This window comes from Oncorhynchus gorbuscha, unplaced genomic scaffold, assembly GCF_021184085.1.
Source record: "Oncorhynchus gorbuscha isolate QuinsamMale2020 ecotype Even-year unplaced genomic scaffold, OgorEven_v1.0 Un_scaffold_1228, whole genome shotgun sequence".
Classification (NCBI taxonomy): domain Eukaryota; kingdom Metazoa; phylum Chordata; class Actinopteri; order Salmoniformes; family Salmonidae; genus Oncorhynchus; species Oncorhynchus gorbuscha.
In genome coordinates this window covers 160,646-179,035 of record NW_025746066.1, presented here as the reverse complement: position 1 = coordinate 179,035, position 18,390 = coordinate 160,646, and the positions used below count along the sequence as shown (strand labels likewise).

General features: G+C 42.2%; 1 pseudogene; it reads left to right on the top strand.

Moving 5' to 3' along the window:
* Window positions 1–9,505: 9,505 nt before the first annotated feature.
* On the top strand, window positions 9,506–12,133 carry LOC124021822 (annotated as a pseudogene).
* The last annotated feature ends 6,257 nt before the right edge of the window (window positions 12,134–18,390 follow it).

Here is an 18,390-nt window from a genome sequence, read left to right as displayed (position 1 = left end):
ATAATATCATTTAATTCTGTTGAATGTAAAGGTATAGCAGCTACTGTATTTATACAACTATACAACAGAGAATAATATCATTGATTGATTGATTTGTGGAATAATATTTTACAGCTAAACTGTAATAGAAGAAACCTTCGATTCGTGTAAATATTAGAACATAACAAACATTACTGTCAATGTAACACACTGCCACTGTGACTACCACAATGTGTCCACTAAGATCAAAACATCGTGTTGACCAACATTTACAAAAAATACTGTTTCTAAAAACAGACGGATTTGGTTATTTTCAAAATGACATCAATAGAACAATAGAGATAATACTGTGAATGAGATGGGTATTTCTCAGGATGCCTCCCCTGGCCGTAGGTTTCAGAGCTTTGATGGTCCGCATCAACAGACACAGAAAACACACAAAAACAACCACGGAGAAAACAGCCTCCTACACACATCACAAGAAAGACTTCTGCCCATGCAGCATCTCCCACATGTTGTCTTGAGTATTATAACAGGTTGCTCTCCTTCCATTCACTGCTGTGTGACAAAGCTCATCTGAGACTGTGGGTGGAGGGCGAGTGGTGGAGGTGACAGGTTGCTTTATGCTGTCCTGTCCTAGAGAGGTCCTATGGCCAGAAGAGGCGACCAGCTGACCAAGAGCCAGTGTTGAGCATTCCTTTCTCATTGCACTTTCCCTCTCTTTTCTCCCGAGGTGATCAATAACAAAGTGTCGCATTCCAAAGGCTTTGAAAAATATCTGATTCGTTGAGATAATTGTACAGTAGCCAATAGGAGAAGAACATCTCCTGTCATTTAAATACCATGTGGTCGGTAATAGAATAAATGAATTAACAGGACAGGGAACAAAACACATGACCGTGTTATCAATCAGTTAAACTGAGACTTAAACTACTATTTACCTCATAACACCAAAACATCCAGTTAGGTTGGTTAGGACTGGCAGCTCAAAAACAAAGACCTCAAAACCCAAACACAGGAAATGGCTGATTAAATACATCCTCATAGCCACACGCATCAAAAAAAATAGAGTTCTGTGTTCAGTAGCTGGCGGGTGGCGTGGGGGTTGAGGCAGTGTGCTCAGGGCCATCAGTCCCCAGCAGGACCTGCCATCGGCCCTAAAGGCCCTGTCCAGAGGCCCCCATCGGCCCTAAAGGCCCTGTCCAGAGGCCCCCATCGGCCCCAAAGGCCCCAGAGGCCCCCATTGTCCAGAGGCCCCCATCGGCCCCAAAGGCCCTGTCCAGAGGCCCCCATCGGCCCCAAAGGCCCTGTCCAGAGGCCCCCATCGGCCCCATCGGCCACCAGGCATTCAACAGGCCAGAAGCTGCCCAGGCCACTGGGGTTCGGTGGGCTAACATTGTTGCGTGTGTGGGCAAGACACAGAAAAACAAGAGCATTTCAAACTGCTTCCTCATTTCATTTGAGGAGGAGGATGATGAGAATTCCTGAAAATGTGAAACATTCAAATGGCGTTAACCAACACATAGGTTTCCTGTGTTCTGGAGACAGAATGCAGACCTTTTGTTTCCTGACGGAGACGTTTCAACAGGCTACCAAGAACATACACTACAGTACAAATCACAGTGTTCATTTAGCACCAAGCACTTACAAACAGCAATAAGGAAATTAATGACCGCTAGTGACCTCTCTACCAAGTTATTAAGGATCTCTCAAGATTGTTTATGTTATAGTTCTATATTTGGGAAAGTTTTCCATTTTCAGATCAGATAACTTGCACTATGACGACACATCACCACAGCCCCTCTCCTTCAGACACCAGGCATTCAACAGGCAGCCCTGGCTCCAGGACAGGCCACTTAAAGAACCTCACTCCTTGATTAAAGAACCTCACTCTATTAGACCAGATTAAAGAACCTCACTCTATTTGACCAGCCTTGATTATAGAACCTCACTCTATTTGACCAGCCTTGATTAAAGAACCTCACTCTCATTTGACCAGCCTTGATTAAAGAACCTCACTCTAAGACCAGCCTTGATTAAAGAATTCAAATTAGAACCTCCAATCACAGACCAGCCTTGATTAAAGAACCTCACTCTATTAGACCAGACTTGATTAAAGAACCTCACTTTATTTGACCAGCCTTGAGAAAGAAACCTCACTCTATCAGACCAGCCTTGATTAAAGAACCTCATCTATTAGACCAGCCTTGATAGACACTCTATTTGAGCCTTGATTAAAGAACCTTCTATTTGACAGCCTTGATTAAAGAACCTCACTCTATTTGACCAGCCTTGATTAAAGAACCTCACTCTATTTGACCAGCCTTTTCACTCTCCAGCCTTGATTAAAGAACCTCACTCTATTTGACCAGCCTTGATTATAGAACCTCACTCTATTTGACCAGCCTTGATTAAAGAACCTCACTCTATTTGACCAGCCTTGATTAAAGAACCTCACTCTATTAGACCAGCCTTGATTAAAGACATCTCATTCTATTAGACCAGCCTTGATTAAAGAACCTCAATCTATTAGACCAGCCTTGATTAAAGAACCTCACTCTATTAGACCAGCCTTGATTAAAGAACCTCACTCTATTTGACCAGCCTTGATTAAAGAACCTCATCTAGACCAGCCTTGATTAAAGAACCTCACTCTATTAGACCAGCCTTTAAAGAACCTCACTCTATTAGACCAGCCTTGATTAAAGAACCTCACTCTATTAGACCAGCCTTGATTAAAGAACCTCAGACCAGCCTTGATTAGACCAGCCAGGCTTGATTAAAGAACCTCACTCTATTTGACCAGCCTTGATTAAAGAACCTCACTCTATTTGACCAGCCTTGATTAAAGAACCTCACTCTATTTGACCAGCCTTGATTAAAGAACCTCACTCTATCAGACCAGACTTGGTTGAAGAACCTCACTCTATCAGACCAGCCTTGATTAAAGAACCTCACTCTATCAGACCAGCCTTGATTAAAGAACCTCACTTATTTGACCAGCCTTGATTAAAGAACCTCACTCTATTTGACCAGCCTTGATTAAAGAACCTCACTCTATTTGACCAGCCTTGATTAAAGAACTCACTCTATTTGACCAGCCTTGATTAAAGAACCTCACTCTATTTGACCAGCCTTGATTAAAGAACCTCACTCTATTTGACCAGAAAAGAACCTCACTCTATTTGACCAGCCTTGATTAAAGAACCTCACTCTATTAGACCAGCCTTGATTAAAGAACCTCACTCTATTTGACCAGCCTTGATTAAAGAACCTCACTCTATCAGACCAGCCTTGATTAAAGAACCTCACTCTATTTGACCAGCCTTGATTATAGAACCTCACTCTATTTGACTTGACCACAAGAGAAGAACGATCATTTGAACGAGGAATGTCCCTGTGTCAAGCAGTGAGCGGTCAGGTTATCTAGAAGTGGCGTGTCAGACACGGGGGGCTAGTTAACATGGCTTGTAAAACAGGGCAGCTTCATTACCTCGTGTCATTATGGACGTTCAGGCTCCGAGGCCGTGTTTAAACACCTGAGACAACGGGTGCGTCCCCAAACGGTAGCCTATTCCCTATGGGCCCTGGTCAGAAGTAGTGCACTGCATAAGGAATAGGGTTCTATTTGGTAGTCACCCTCTAACACAGTACTAACAGGGTAATCAGCACAGCCGGGCATCACTCTGTCACCAGTATTTATTCAGCCCAGAGCTATTAGGTCGGAGAAATGCCGTGGCTCCTGACAGGGCCTCATGGCAGGTGACTCAGACAGGACAATGTAAATGTCTGGTCTGACTGTCACTGGTCACAACTATCGAATGCCGGAGTGATTCACAGAGACACACTCCAGTCGATAACCACTGAGGAGTTGTTATGGACGCTTAGGAAACATGATCATTAATGGATGGTCTTTCTGCGTGACAATGCTGGACTGGTGGTATAGGCTAGATTAGACAATACTACACAGTTCCATTTTTTTAACCTTTATTTAACTAGGCAAGTCAGTTAACAACAAATTCTTATTTTCAATGACGGCCTAGGAACAGTGGGTTAACTGCCTTGTTCAGGGGAACAGTGGGTTAACTGCCTGTTCAGGGGCAGAACGACAGATTTGTACCTTGTCAGCTCAGGGATTCGAACTTGCAACCTTTCGGTTACTAGTCCAACGCTCTAACCACTAGGCTACCCTGCCGCCCCATTGAGAAGGTTAGTGAAGCCATGTTCGATAGACAGACAGAGAGAGTGAGGGTCTCTCTATGCTCCACAGAACAGCTTGTTGCAGGGTGGAGGATAGTATGACTGTGACAGTTCTCTGTGGAACGATACCTGGGCGTGTTGTTGTCTTTGGAGGAGACAGAGGTGGGAGACAACGGGGAGGCTGTGGTTTGGTTTTGGTGGTCTAAGTCTTCTCACATGTAGTTAGAAGGTCCAATGAAATCGCAGTGTGTAGGCGGTACCGGTGTCTGGTCTTAGTCGGTGGGCCCAAAACAAAGGACTTTCTTCCTCAGACAGCTCAATGGCTTTCATGTCACTAGAATGTGTGGATGAAGGTTTTTTTTAGTTTCTCAAGTTGTAGTTTCTGAAGTCGATCAGACACAAAGGTAACATTCAGAGGTGAGGTAGTTGTGGAAGCATTGACATGAACAAGACTCTGTTGTGGGGCTGGACCAAAGGCTGCTACAGTACTGTATTAGAAGACACAGTGTGTTACTGCCTTACCGTTTGGAAAGACTGGCTTAAACAGAAACTCATATGGTGGGTGAAGGGGGGCATTCCAACACACATATGACACACACACACACACACACACACACACACACACACACACACACACACACACACACACACACACACACACACACACACACACACACACACACACACACACACACACACACACACACACACACACAATATCAACTGGATCTGCACCTACAGCCTCCTGGTACAATATGCTTAGTGTCTTTAGAGGGGACACTGTGAATGGTTCTACAGCCTTAGTGTCTTTAGAGGGGACACTATGAATGGTTCTGGCAGGGGTTAGTGTCTTTAGAGGGGACACTATGAATGGTTCTGGCAGGCTTAGTGTCTTTAGAGGGGACACTATGAATGGTTCTGGCAGGCTTAGTGTCTTTAGAGGGGACACTATGAATGGTTCTGGCAGGCTTAGTGTCTTTAGAGGGGACACTATGAATGGTTCTGGCAGGCCTAGTGTCTTTAGAGGGGACACTATGAATGGTTCTGGCAGGCCTAGTGTCTTTAGAGGGGACACTATGAATGGTTCTGGCAGGCCTAGTGTCTTTAGAGGGGACACTATGAATGGTTCTGGCAGGCCTAGTGTCTTTAGAGGGGACACTATGAATGGTTCTGGCAGGCTTAGTGTCTTTAGAGGGGACACTATGAATGGTTCTGGCAGGCTTAGTGTCTTTAGAGGGGACACTATGAATGGTTCTGGCAGGCTTAGTGTCTTTAGAGGGGACACTATGAATGGTTCTGGCAGGCCTAGTGTCTTTAGAGGGGACACTATGAATGGTTCTGGCAGGCTTAGTGTCTTTAGAGGGGACACTATGAATGGTTCTGGCAGGCTTAGTGTCTTTAGAGGGGACACTATGAATGGTTCTGGCAGGCTTAGTGTCTTTAGAGGGGACACTATGAATGGTTCTGGCAGGCTTAGTGTCTTTAGAGGGGGACAATATGAATGGTTCTGGCAGGCTTAGTGTCTTTAGAGGGGACACTATGAATGGTTCTGGCAGGCTTAGTGTCTTTAGAGGGGACAATATGAATGGTTCTGGCAGGCCTAGTGTCTTTAGAGGGGACACTAATCTCTGAATGGTCACATTCTGGCAGAATTCATGTTTGATATTGTGGACTGAGTTGTTTATAGGATTAAACCCAGTGAATCAATGTAGACAATAAAACCAGTGAATCAGTACAACATGTTTAGGCTGCTTCTAGGACAGGTAATACAACATGTGAGGCTGGTTCTAGGACAGGTAATACAACATGTGAGGCTGCTTTAGGACAGGTAATACAACATGTTTGGTGCTTCTGGACAGGTAATACAACATGTAGGCTGCTTCTAGGACAGGTAATACAACATGTTAGGCTGCTTCTGGACAGGTAATACAACATGTGAGGCTGTCTTTAGGACAGGACACTATAATGGTTCATGTGAGGCTGCTTCTTAGACAGGTAATACAACATTGAGGCTGCTTCTAGGACAGGTAATACAACATGTTTCAGGCTGCTTCTAGGACAGGTAGTTGTTTAGGCTGCTTCTAGGACAGGTAATACAACATGTGAATCAATGCTTCCAGGACAGGTAATACAACATGTTTAGGCTGCTTCTAGGATCAGGTAATACAACATGTTTAGGCTGCTTCTAGGACAGGTAATACAACATGTGAGGCTGCTTCTAGGACAGGTAATACAACATGTGAGGCTGCTTCCAGGACAGGTAATACAACATGTTTAGGCTGCTTCTAGGACAGGTAATACAACATGTTAGGCTGCTTCCAGGACAGGTAATACAACATGTTAGGCTGCTTCTAGGACAGGTAATACAACATGTTAGGCTGCTTCTAGGACAGGTAATACAACATGTTTAGGCTGCTTCTAGGACAGGTAATACAACATGTTTAGGCTGCTTCTAGGACAGGTAATACAACATGTTTAGGCTGCTTCTAGGACAGGTAATACAACATGTTTAGGCTGCTTCTAGGACAGGTAATACAACATGTTTAGGCTGCTTCTAGGACAGGTAATACAACATGTTTAGGCTGCTTCCAGGACAGGTAATACAACATGTTTAGGCTGCTTCTAGGACAGGTAATACAACATGTTTAGGCTGCTTCCAGGACAGGTAATACAACATGTTAGGCTGCTTCTAGGACAGGTAATACAACATGTTTAGGCTGCTTCTAGGACAGGTAATACAACATGTTAGGCTGCTTCTAGGACAGGTAATACAACATGTTTAGGCTGCTTCTAGGACAGGTAATACAACATGTTAGGCTGCTTCTAGGACAGGTAATACAACATGTTTAGACTGCTTCCAGGACAGGTAATACAACATCTTTAGGCTGCTTCCAGGACAGGTAATACAACATGTTTAGGCTGCTTCTAGGACAGGTAATACAACATGTTTAGGCTGCTTCCAGGACAGGTAATACAACATGTTTAGGCTGCTTCCAGGACAGGTAATACAACATGTTTAGGCTGCTTCCAGGACAGGTAATACAACGTACGGGCCAGATCCTGATGACCTATTGAGCCTGATACGGAACCGTTGGTATCCAAGAGCAAATGGATGCTAATCATTTTTCAACATTTATGTAACAAACTTGGACTATCTTAACAAATACAGAATCCGCTGTTTTAATGCTGGAAGATAAAAAAAAAACATAATTTAAAAAGTCTTGATTGATAAACATACGTGTTTCACTCACCATCCTGTTCCTATCACACAACTCCGCAGAGCCCACCGCCTCTCCTGTGGTTTCGACCTCTTAACGTGCTACAAAGAGGAACTGTAAGTATATAGGTCGGATAATTAGCTTATTAAGCAGTCTGCCATTATCTCTCGTTTTCTCCAATACAACCTTGACAACAGGTAAATGATCTATTGCCATGTATAGGCTACAATCGTCTAATTGAGCAGCGGTCTAATAGAAAGGGTTTTATTCACAGTCAGTTCCCATATTGCTAATGATACGTTTAACTGACGGGCCGATGAAAGGCGCCCGCAGCAGCATGGTGTTAAATGAATAGAGTTGTCATTGACAGGCCTTTATTGACTCCAGGCGGATTAATGTGAGGAGTGTGTGTGATCATGATGCTCCGTGCGGTTTCCTTTCCAACCGGAAACCTCGCAAATCAACCAGAGCCTTTTTCCAGTCACAGAGTCAGGGAGCTGAATAACGAAGGATTCATTCTTGTCTATATGCTGTTGTTATTATTATTATTATTATTATTGTTATTGAATCGTTATTATAGTCATATCAACATAATAATAAGCCTAACTAGTCACAATAATAATAATAATACGTATAGTCTAGTGTATAAGTACCAATAAAATGTAATAACTTTTTATAGCCATCAAATGTTTAAATTTAGATAATTTTCTCCCACGCGTTACTTGACACAGCCACAAGCTGGAAATTGCCTTCCAACCAGGGCCCCGAACCGCTCACCCACCCACCCATCTAGTTTTTAACTTTCAAGTTTCTCAACCCACGGGGGGACTTTACCAGTATACCGAGTCTACCAAGCTGTGCCAAGTACATTATTTCACGCATCGCCTTATCGCCTCTGAACGGAAATGTTATTGTGAACCATGTCCGGTTTTCTAAAATGCGCGTGGGGTTGAGGAGGTTTATAGATGTGTATCACTGAAACGCCAGACAGTAAGTAGCCTAGTCGGCCTGCCGGACAGACGAGTCGACCTCTCAGTTCCCCTCAACACCACTGGAGGGCAACAGTATTGAGAATCAACAACAAAATAATAATAATAATAACAACAAATACAATAATCATATTATTAGTAGCCTATGTTAACAATATAAAACATATATTTGACTATAATAGATTATAGGCCTAATGTATAGCGAGTCTGGGCCTACTACTGTATCCATATGTTCCGTTATCATTAGACCATGTGCCTTTACCCGTTTCATTTCAGGATGTGAAAGTCATTAAACTTCAAGACAAACGATTTCCCTTGTAGTGATATAAATAGCTCGTAACTAAATGGGCCTGTAGCCCAGTCTTTCCTACAGCAAAGCCTATTCAAACGACCCTGACAAAGTTTCCGAGTCTAATGCAGCAAAGGTGAACATTCCGTGATTGTGGCTCTCATTTGATTGTGGTTTGCGATGGTAGTTCTGTCGCTGCTCTTGCTCGGCAAAACTCGATAGTTTCCGACGCTCATATTCCGGAATAGAACCCTTATATGTAGGCAGGGGTGTTCTTAGATTTACCGGATAAAACCATGTATGGCTTCTAGAGAAGAACCGGAATTCCTATTTGAAGGCGATGTGTAGAGGAAACATTTCAAATCGTATACATCAGATACGCTTGTAACATTGATGTCCGTCTAAACTGATAACATGCCATCTTGCATTCGTTCATTTCTTTACACCTGTATTGTGTTATCATTTTCGTGCTAATGGAAACTGCATGGAGAAAAACAAACATATTTTATCGCTTTATATTGGCGAACTTTCACTTGTGGGTTCTCCATTGACAGCCCGGGGCCAATAGGATCCCCCAGCGCCTCCTCTCTCGAACCAAACGGTCCTTGTATGGGCAGTGACGTAGTGGCGCATTCACTGCCCCACTGATAAATACATACTACTGCTGCTCGTGCTGCTAGGATCCGTCATTCACTAAACAGCCTGATGATCTGGAGAGCGTAGAGTCGACTATAGAGGTGGTATCCACACACGCTCCAGATTGTGTTAACTTCTCCGGACAGGTTATCAGATGTTTCAGTGTAGGATAGAACTGTAAGGTCACACATACTCAACCAGCCGGTTTAAAATACCGTTTTAACCCTGGAAACAGCGAGAAGCCGTTAGTTAAATGATGACGGCTAAAACTTTAGAGAAAGTCCCGGTTTCTCTGGGTGGGTATGTCCACCCTGTCTCTGATTCCATCTACTCTGTGGATCATGACAGTCTGCCGCCCGGGTGGCTATCTTTCCTAACGCTGATTTAGGAGGCCACTACCACGACCATCTTAGCGGAGCTCCAGGTAAGCGTTGTTTTGATATCATGGGGACCTTTAGAGAATGCAACATGTGCTGTGTTGGTTATTGGAGAGGAAACACACCGGCTGCTACTACTTATAGGTTATAATATTATGCATAATGTTTGATATTGCATTTTTTTTCATCTTAGCCAAGAGATTTTGGAAATATTTTTGAATTAATGGTTGTGGGACAAATGTATGTCTGGATATTTGTATCAATGGTAATAAAAACATGTTATGTTTTAGAGACACATGGCTAGAGTTACGCACTTTTCCCCAAAAAAAGTTTGCATGAAAGTAAAACGGCACCCCTTTGAAAAGTTGAATGAATGACCGGTGGGTAAAGGATGCGAGCGCGCAGCACGCACCAAACACTGTGCGCACGAGAACGGACCTGCAGCATGTTTTTTTAAAGCTCTCTGATTTGTTTGTTTCGTGATTATCTGCTAAGATGTCTCTTCTTATCTTCCAGATGGCTTGATGAGTGGCGATATGAGCTTAGAGAAACGCTCTCTCGACCTGTCTTACTCTAGCTTCTCCCAGCCCCCTAGCCATCGGAACCAGACCTTCACCTACATGGGAAAGTTCTCCATCGACTCTCAGTATCCCGGTAACTGGAACCCCGAGGGCGTCATCAACATTGTGAGTGCGGGGATCCTGGGCATGACCCAGCCATCTTCCGCCTCCTCCTCCCCGGCGTCCTCCGGCTCTCCCGGCCATTTCTCCTCCACGCTCAGCTGCACCATGGCCCAGAACCAGGCCGACATGGAGCACCACCTCTACTCTTCCCCGCCTCCCTACGGCTGTGGGGAGGTCTACCAGGACCCGTCGGCCTTCCTCTCCACCGGGCCCGGTATCTCTTACCCGCCGCCGTCCTACTCCTCCCCTAAGCCCAACACAGACTCGGGTCTCTTTCCCCATCATCCCAGACTATGCTGGGTTCTTCCAGCCGACCTGTCAGAGGGACATGCAGGCCATGCCTGACCGCAAGCCCTTCCCCTGCCCACTGGACTCCTTTAGAGTACCCCCACCTCTGACTCCCCTGAACACTATTAGGAACTTTACATTAGGTGGGCCGGTCTCGGATGGACCCAGACTCCCCACCGCGTACAGCCCCCAGAACCTCCCCCTGAGACCCATCCTGCGGCCCAGAAAATATCCCAACAGGCCGAGCAAGACCCCGGTCCATGAGCGGCCGTACCCCTGCCCAGCGGAAGGCTGCGACCGGCGGTTCTCTCGGTCTGACGAGCTGACCAGACACATCCGGATACACACGGGACACAAACCGTTCCAGTGCCGGATCTGCATGAGGAACTTTAGCCGCAGCGACCACCTCACCACGCACATCCGCACGCACACCGGAGAGAAGCCCTTCGCCTGTGATTTCTGCGGCCGTAAGTTCGCGAGGAGCGACGAGCGCAAAAGACACACCAAGATTCATCTCAGACAGAAAGAGAGAAAATCATCTACTGCGCCATCAAACAACACGAACTCTGATCGCTCCGGTACCGGTTCTATAAGCACATCTGGCGGAGTCTGCTCCTCCAGCACGGGACAGCTGGCGGATGCCCCTCGCGGGCGGTATAGAACACACTATAGCCAATAGGTTTATGGAATAAATATTTAGAAACCTTGACGAACTAAAGACAATAGAGATTGAGGTTTAATTTTTTGGAAGCTGCAAGTTAAAAACATAATATGGAACGAACTTTACATGCAACCGCATAATTCTCTTTCATGCGTAATTGCGCATCATTCCGGTGCGCGCCAAACGTTCCCACGATGTATCCTCTTAGTTTGGTGGCTGAGAGAAACGCACTTTGTTTGCATAGCCTACTGAAGTCAGTCAAGTTAATAGACAATACTTTTAACACGTGGCTGCCTATATTCTCTTCAGGTATCGGGAAGAAACATGTTGAGGATGAATATCAAGCACATTTACACTGACGCGCCAATAGGCTACAATTACACAACGCTGCATGGAAAGAACGATATATTTGCAATCATTTAGAAAGAAAGGTGTTTTAAATTATTTACTAGACAAAATGTGTCCATTTTAACATGTTCATTGATTGTATTTCCCCCTGTTGTGCCTCGTTTCACACGTTATTTTTGTACATTGTCAATACAAGGACGATTTAATGAATTGTACATTTTGTCATTTAATATCAAAGTTTGATTATATGTATATTTTTGTACACATTGTGCCGTGTAACTATGGAAAGTGTTGTGGTTTATGTCTAACAATAAGGAATGTAAATAATTGAACTCAACCCGACTTGACATTTGTTTTTCGTGAATGTTTCCGACTCATATTAAATGTTAATATTGATTTTTAAAAATCTCAATGGCCTCCAGAAAGGCCTGGTTATTTCTTGTGAACTAAAAACAAATAAAGTAAACTCTGAACAACATGAATATAATGTAATATTATTGGAAAGTACACTAGAAGGGGTGGGCATGGTAATTCCCGTGTAACGTCAGTCTGATGTGAGTCATGCCTTCACAAGGCTGCTCCCACTCACCGTCTATCCGTCCTGTTCTGATGTTGTGCTTAACAACAACTAGAACAGGAAAGATCTTTACCGTTGTTCATGTAGAGATCTATACACACAGGACATCCAATAATAATAATACGTTAAATAAAGGTTCAAAAAACAAAAACAAATCTAAAGTATATACTTTGATCATCCAAAACTAATGCCGGTAGTCTGATCAACATTAATATCTAATGCCGGTAGTCTGATCAACATTAATATCTAATGCCGGTAGTCTGATCAACATTAATATCTAATGCCGGTAGTCTGATCAACATTAATATCTAATGCCGGTAGTCAACATTAATATCTAATGATCAACATTAATATCTAATGCCGGTAGTCTGATCAACATTAATATCTAATGCCGGTAGTCTGATCAACATTAATATCTAATGCCGGTAGTCTGATCAACATTAATATCTAATGCCGGTAGTCTGATCAACATTAATATCTAATGCCGGTAGTCTGATCAACATTAATATCTAATGCCGGTAGTCTGATCAACATTAATATCTAATGCCGGTAGTCTGAGCAACATGAATATCTAATGCCGGTAGTCTGATCAACAATAAAAAAGAACAAAGAGTTGAGTGAAACCACGGAATATAGCAACATCTCATGTACAGTAGATTTTTAAACTGTTTTGATCGTAGACAACCGTTGAATGACAGACACACACAACAGGTTGATACAGTAAAGGCCACTTTATAGATCAACAGAACGCAACAGTCAACAGAAAAGGTTGTGGACATTCTACCTGCCACCTAAAGATTTGTCATGAAACATACATGAAACATATCCATGAGACAGTAGATCGTGTTTCCGAACACCAATCAAACGATAGGCCGAAACAACTTTAAACTGAGTTATATGTCACCAACAAACTGTCTGTCAAAGTCATTTGTGTCATGGTCAAAACATATTGATGCAGTAGTAGCTAGGAAGGGAAGAAGTCTGTCTATAATAAGGCGCTACTCTGCCTTCTTAAACAACACTATCAACAAGGCCCTAGTTTTGTTGCACTGGGACGACTGTTCAGTCATGTGGTCAGGTGCCACAAAGAGGGACTTAGGAAAATTACAATTGTCTCAGAACAGAGCAGCACAGCTGGGCCTCTAATGTACACGGATAGCTAACATTAATAATATGCATGTCAATCTCTCCTGGCTCAAAGTGGAGGAGAGATTGACTTCATCACAACTTGTATTTGTGAGGGGTATTGAATGCACCAAGCTGTCTGTTTAAACTACTGGCACACAGCTCAGACACCCAACATACCCCACAAGACATGACACCAGAGGTCTCTTCACAGTCCCCAAGTCCAGAACAGACTATGGGAGGCGCACAGTACGACTACATGGAACTCTATTCCACAGTACTACATAGAGACATGACTACATGGAACTCTATTCCACAGTACTACATAGAGCCATCACTACATGGAACTCTATTCCACAGCACTACATAGAGACATGACTACATGGAACTCTATTCCACAGTACTACATAGAGCCATCACTACATGGAACTCTATTCCACAGTACTACATAGAGACATGACTTCATGGAACTCTATTCCACAGTACTACATAGAGACATGACTACATGGAACTCTATTCCACAGTACTACATAGAGCCATGACTACATGGAACTCTATTCCACAGTACTACATAGAGACATGACTACATGGAACTCTATTCCACAGTACTACATAGAGCCATGACTACATGGAACTCTATTCCACAGTACTACATAGAGACATGACTACATGGAACTCTATTCCACAGTAGTACATAGAGCCATGACTACATGGAACTCTATTCCACAGTACTACATAGAGCCATGACTACATGGAACTCTATTCCACAGTACTACATAGAGCCATGACTACATGGAACTCTATCCACAGTACTACATAGAGCCATGACTACATGGAACTCTATTCCACAGTACTACATAGAGCCATGACTACATGGAACTCTATTCCAGATCAGGTAACTGATGCAGCAGTAAAATCAGACTTAAAACATGGGTAAAAATACACCTTATGGAACAACAGGGACAGAGAAGACACACACACACACACACACAGGTACAGACACATATACAGTGGAGCAAAAACGTATTTAGTCAGCCACCAATTGTGCAAGTTCTCCCACTTAAAAAGATGAGGCCTGTAATTTTCATCATAGGTACACTTCAACTATGACAAACAAATAGAGAAAAAAAATTAAGAAAATCACATTGTGGGATTTTTAATGAATTTATTTGCAAATTACAACATCTACCCCTGCAGCAGGGCAGCTCTAACAGACTGGAGTTAGATGATACTGACGATACTGACGTTACTGATTATACTGACGTTACTGATTATACTGACGATACTGATTATACTGACGATACTGATTATACTGACGATACTGATTATACTGACGATACTGACGATACTGACGATACTGACGATACTGATTATACTGACGATACTGATTATACTGACGATACTGATTATACTGACGTTACTGACGATACTGATTATACTGACGATACTGATTATACTGACGTTACTGATGATACTGATTATACTGACGATACTGACGATACTGATTATACTGATTATACTGATTATACTGATTATACTGACGATACTGATTATACTGATGATACTGACGTTACTGATGATACTGACGTTACTGACGATACTGATTATACTGACGATACTGACCTTACTGATGATACTGACGTTACTGATTATACTGACGATACTGATTATACTGACGATACTGACGATACTGATTATACTGACGATACTGACGATACTGATTATACTGACGATACTGACGATACTGATTATACTGACGATACTGACGATACTGATTATACTGACGATACTGACGATACTGATTATACTGACGATACTGATTATACTGACGATACTGATTATACTGACGATACTGACGATACTGATTATACTGACGATACTGATTATACTGACGATACTGACTATACTGACGATACTGATTATACTGACGATACTGATTATACTGACGATACTGACGATACTGATTATACTGACGATACTGATTATACTGACGATACTGATTATACTGACGATACTGATTATACTGACGATACTGATTATACTGACGATACTGATTATACTGACGATACTGACTATACTGACGATACTGATTATACTGACGATACTGACGATACTGATTATACTGACGATACTGATTATACTGACGATACTGACGATACTGATTATACTGACGATACTGATTATACTGACGATACTGATTATACTGACGTTACTGACGATACTGATTATACTGACGATACTGATTATACTGACGTTACTGATGATACTGATTATACTGACGATACTGACGATACTGATTATACTGATTATACTGATTATACTGATTATACTGATTATACTGACGATACTGATTATACTGATGATACTGACGTTACTGACGATACTGATTATACTGACGATACTGACCTTACTGATGATACTGACGTTACTGATTATACTGACGATACTGATTATACTGACGATACTGACGATACTGATTATACTGACGATACTGACGATACTGATTATACTGACGATACTGACGATACTGATTATACTGACGATACTGACGATACTGATTATACTGACGATACTGACGATACTGATTATACTGACGATACTGATTATACTGACGATACTGATTATACTGACGATACTGACGATACTGATTATACTGACGATACTGACGATACTGACGATACTGACTATACTGATTATACTGACCTTACTGACGATACTGACGATACTGACTATACTGACGATACTGACCTTACTGACGATACTGATTATACTGACCTTACTGACGATACTGACGATACTGATTATACTGACGATACTGATTATACTGACGTTACTGACGATACTGATTATACTGACGATACTGATTATACTGACGATACTGATTATACTGACGTTACTGACGATACTGATTATACTGACGTTACTGACGATACTGATTATACTGACGATACTGATTATACTGACGATACTGATGATACTGACGATACTGACGATACTGACGATACTGACGATACTGATTATACTGACGATACTGATTATACTGACGTTACTGACGATACTGACGATACTGATTATACTGACGATACTGATTATACTGCCGATACTGCCGATACTGATTATACTGACGTTACTGACGATACTGACGATACTGACGATACTGACTATACTGACGATACTGATTATACTGACGATACTGACGATACTGACGATACTGACGTTACTGACGATACTGATTATACTGACGATACTGATTATACTGACTATACTGACGATACTGACGATACTGATTATACTGACGATACTGATTATACTGACGATACTGACGATACTGACGATACTGACGTTACTGATTATACTGACGATACTGACGATACTGATTATACTGACGATACTGACGATACTGATTATACTGACGATACTGACGATACTGATTATACTGACGATACTGATTATACTGACTATACTGACGATACTGACGATACTGATTATACTGACGATACTGACATTACTGACGATACTGACGATACTGATTATACTGACGATACTGATTATACTGATTATACTGACGATACTGATTATACTGACGATACTGACGATACTGATTATACTGACGATACTGACGATACTGACGTTACTGACGATACTGACGTTACTGATTATACTGACGATACTGATTATACTGACGATACTGACGATACTGACGATACTGATTATACTGACGATACTGACGATACTGACGATACTGATTATACTGACGATACTGACGATACTGATTATACTGACGATACTGACGATACTGACGATACTGATTATACTGACGATACTGATTATACTGACTATACTGACGATACTGACGATACTGACATTACTGACGATACTGACGTTACTGACGATACTGACGATACTGATTATACTGACGTTACCGACGTTACCGACGATAGTGATGTTACTGACGTTACTAACGATACTGATGTTTTTGATGATACTGACGTTAATGATGATACGATGACAATGAGGATACTGATGACAATGAGGAAACTGATTATACGATGACAATGAGGATACTGATGATATAATGACAATGAGGATACTGATGACAATGAGGAAACTGATGATACGATGACAATGAGGATAATGATGATACGATGACAATGAGGATACTGATGACAATGAGGAAACTGATGATACGATGACAATGAGGATAATGATGATACGATGACAATGAGGATACTGATGACAATGAGGAAACTGATGATACGATGACAATGAGGATACTGATGATACGATGACAATAAGGATACTGATGACAATGAGGATACTGATGATACGATGACAATGAGGATACTGGTGATACGATGACAATGAGGATACTGATGATACGATGACAATGAGGATACTGATGACAATGAGGATACTGATGATACGATGACAATGAGGATACTGATGATACGATGACAATGAGGATACTGATGATACGATGACAATGAGGATACTGAGGATACTGATGACAATGAGGATACTGATGATACGGTGACAATGAGGATACTGATGACAATGAGGATACTGATGATACGATGACAATGAGGATACTGATGACAATGAGGATACTGATGATACGATGACAATGAGGAAACTGATGATACGATGACAATGAGGAAACTGATGACAATGAGGATACTGATGATACGATGAGGAAGCTGATGACAATGAGGATACTGATGATACGATGACAATAAGGTTACTGATGATACGATGACAATGAGGATACTGATGATACAATGACAATGAGGATACTGATGACAATGAGGATACTGATGATACAATGACAATGAGGATACTGATGACAATGAGGATACTGATGATACGATGACAATGAGGATACTGATAATACGATGACAATGAGGATACTGATGATACGATGACAATGAGGATACTGATGATACAATGACAATGAGGATACGATGACAATGAGGAAACTGATGACAATGAGGATATTGATGATACTGATGACAATCAGGAT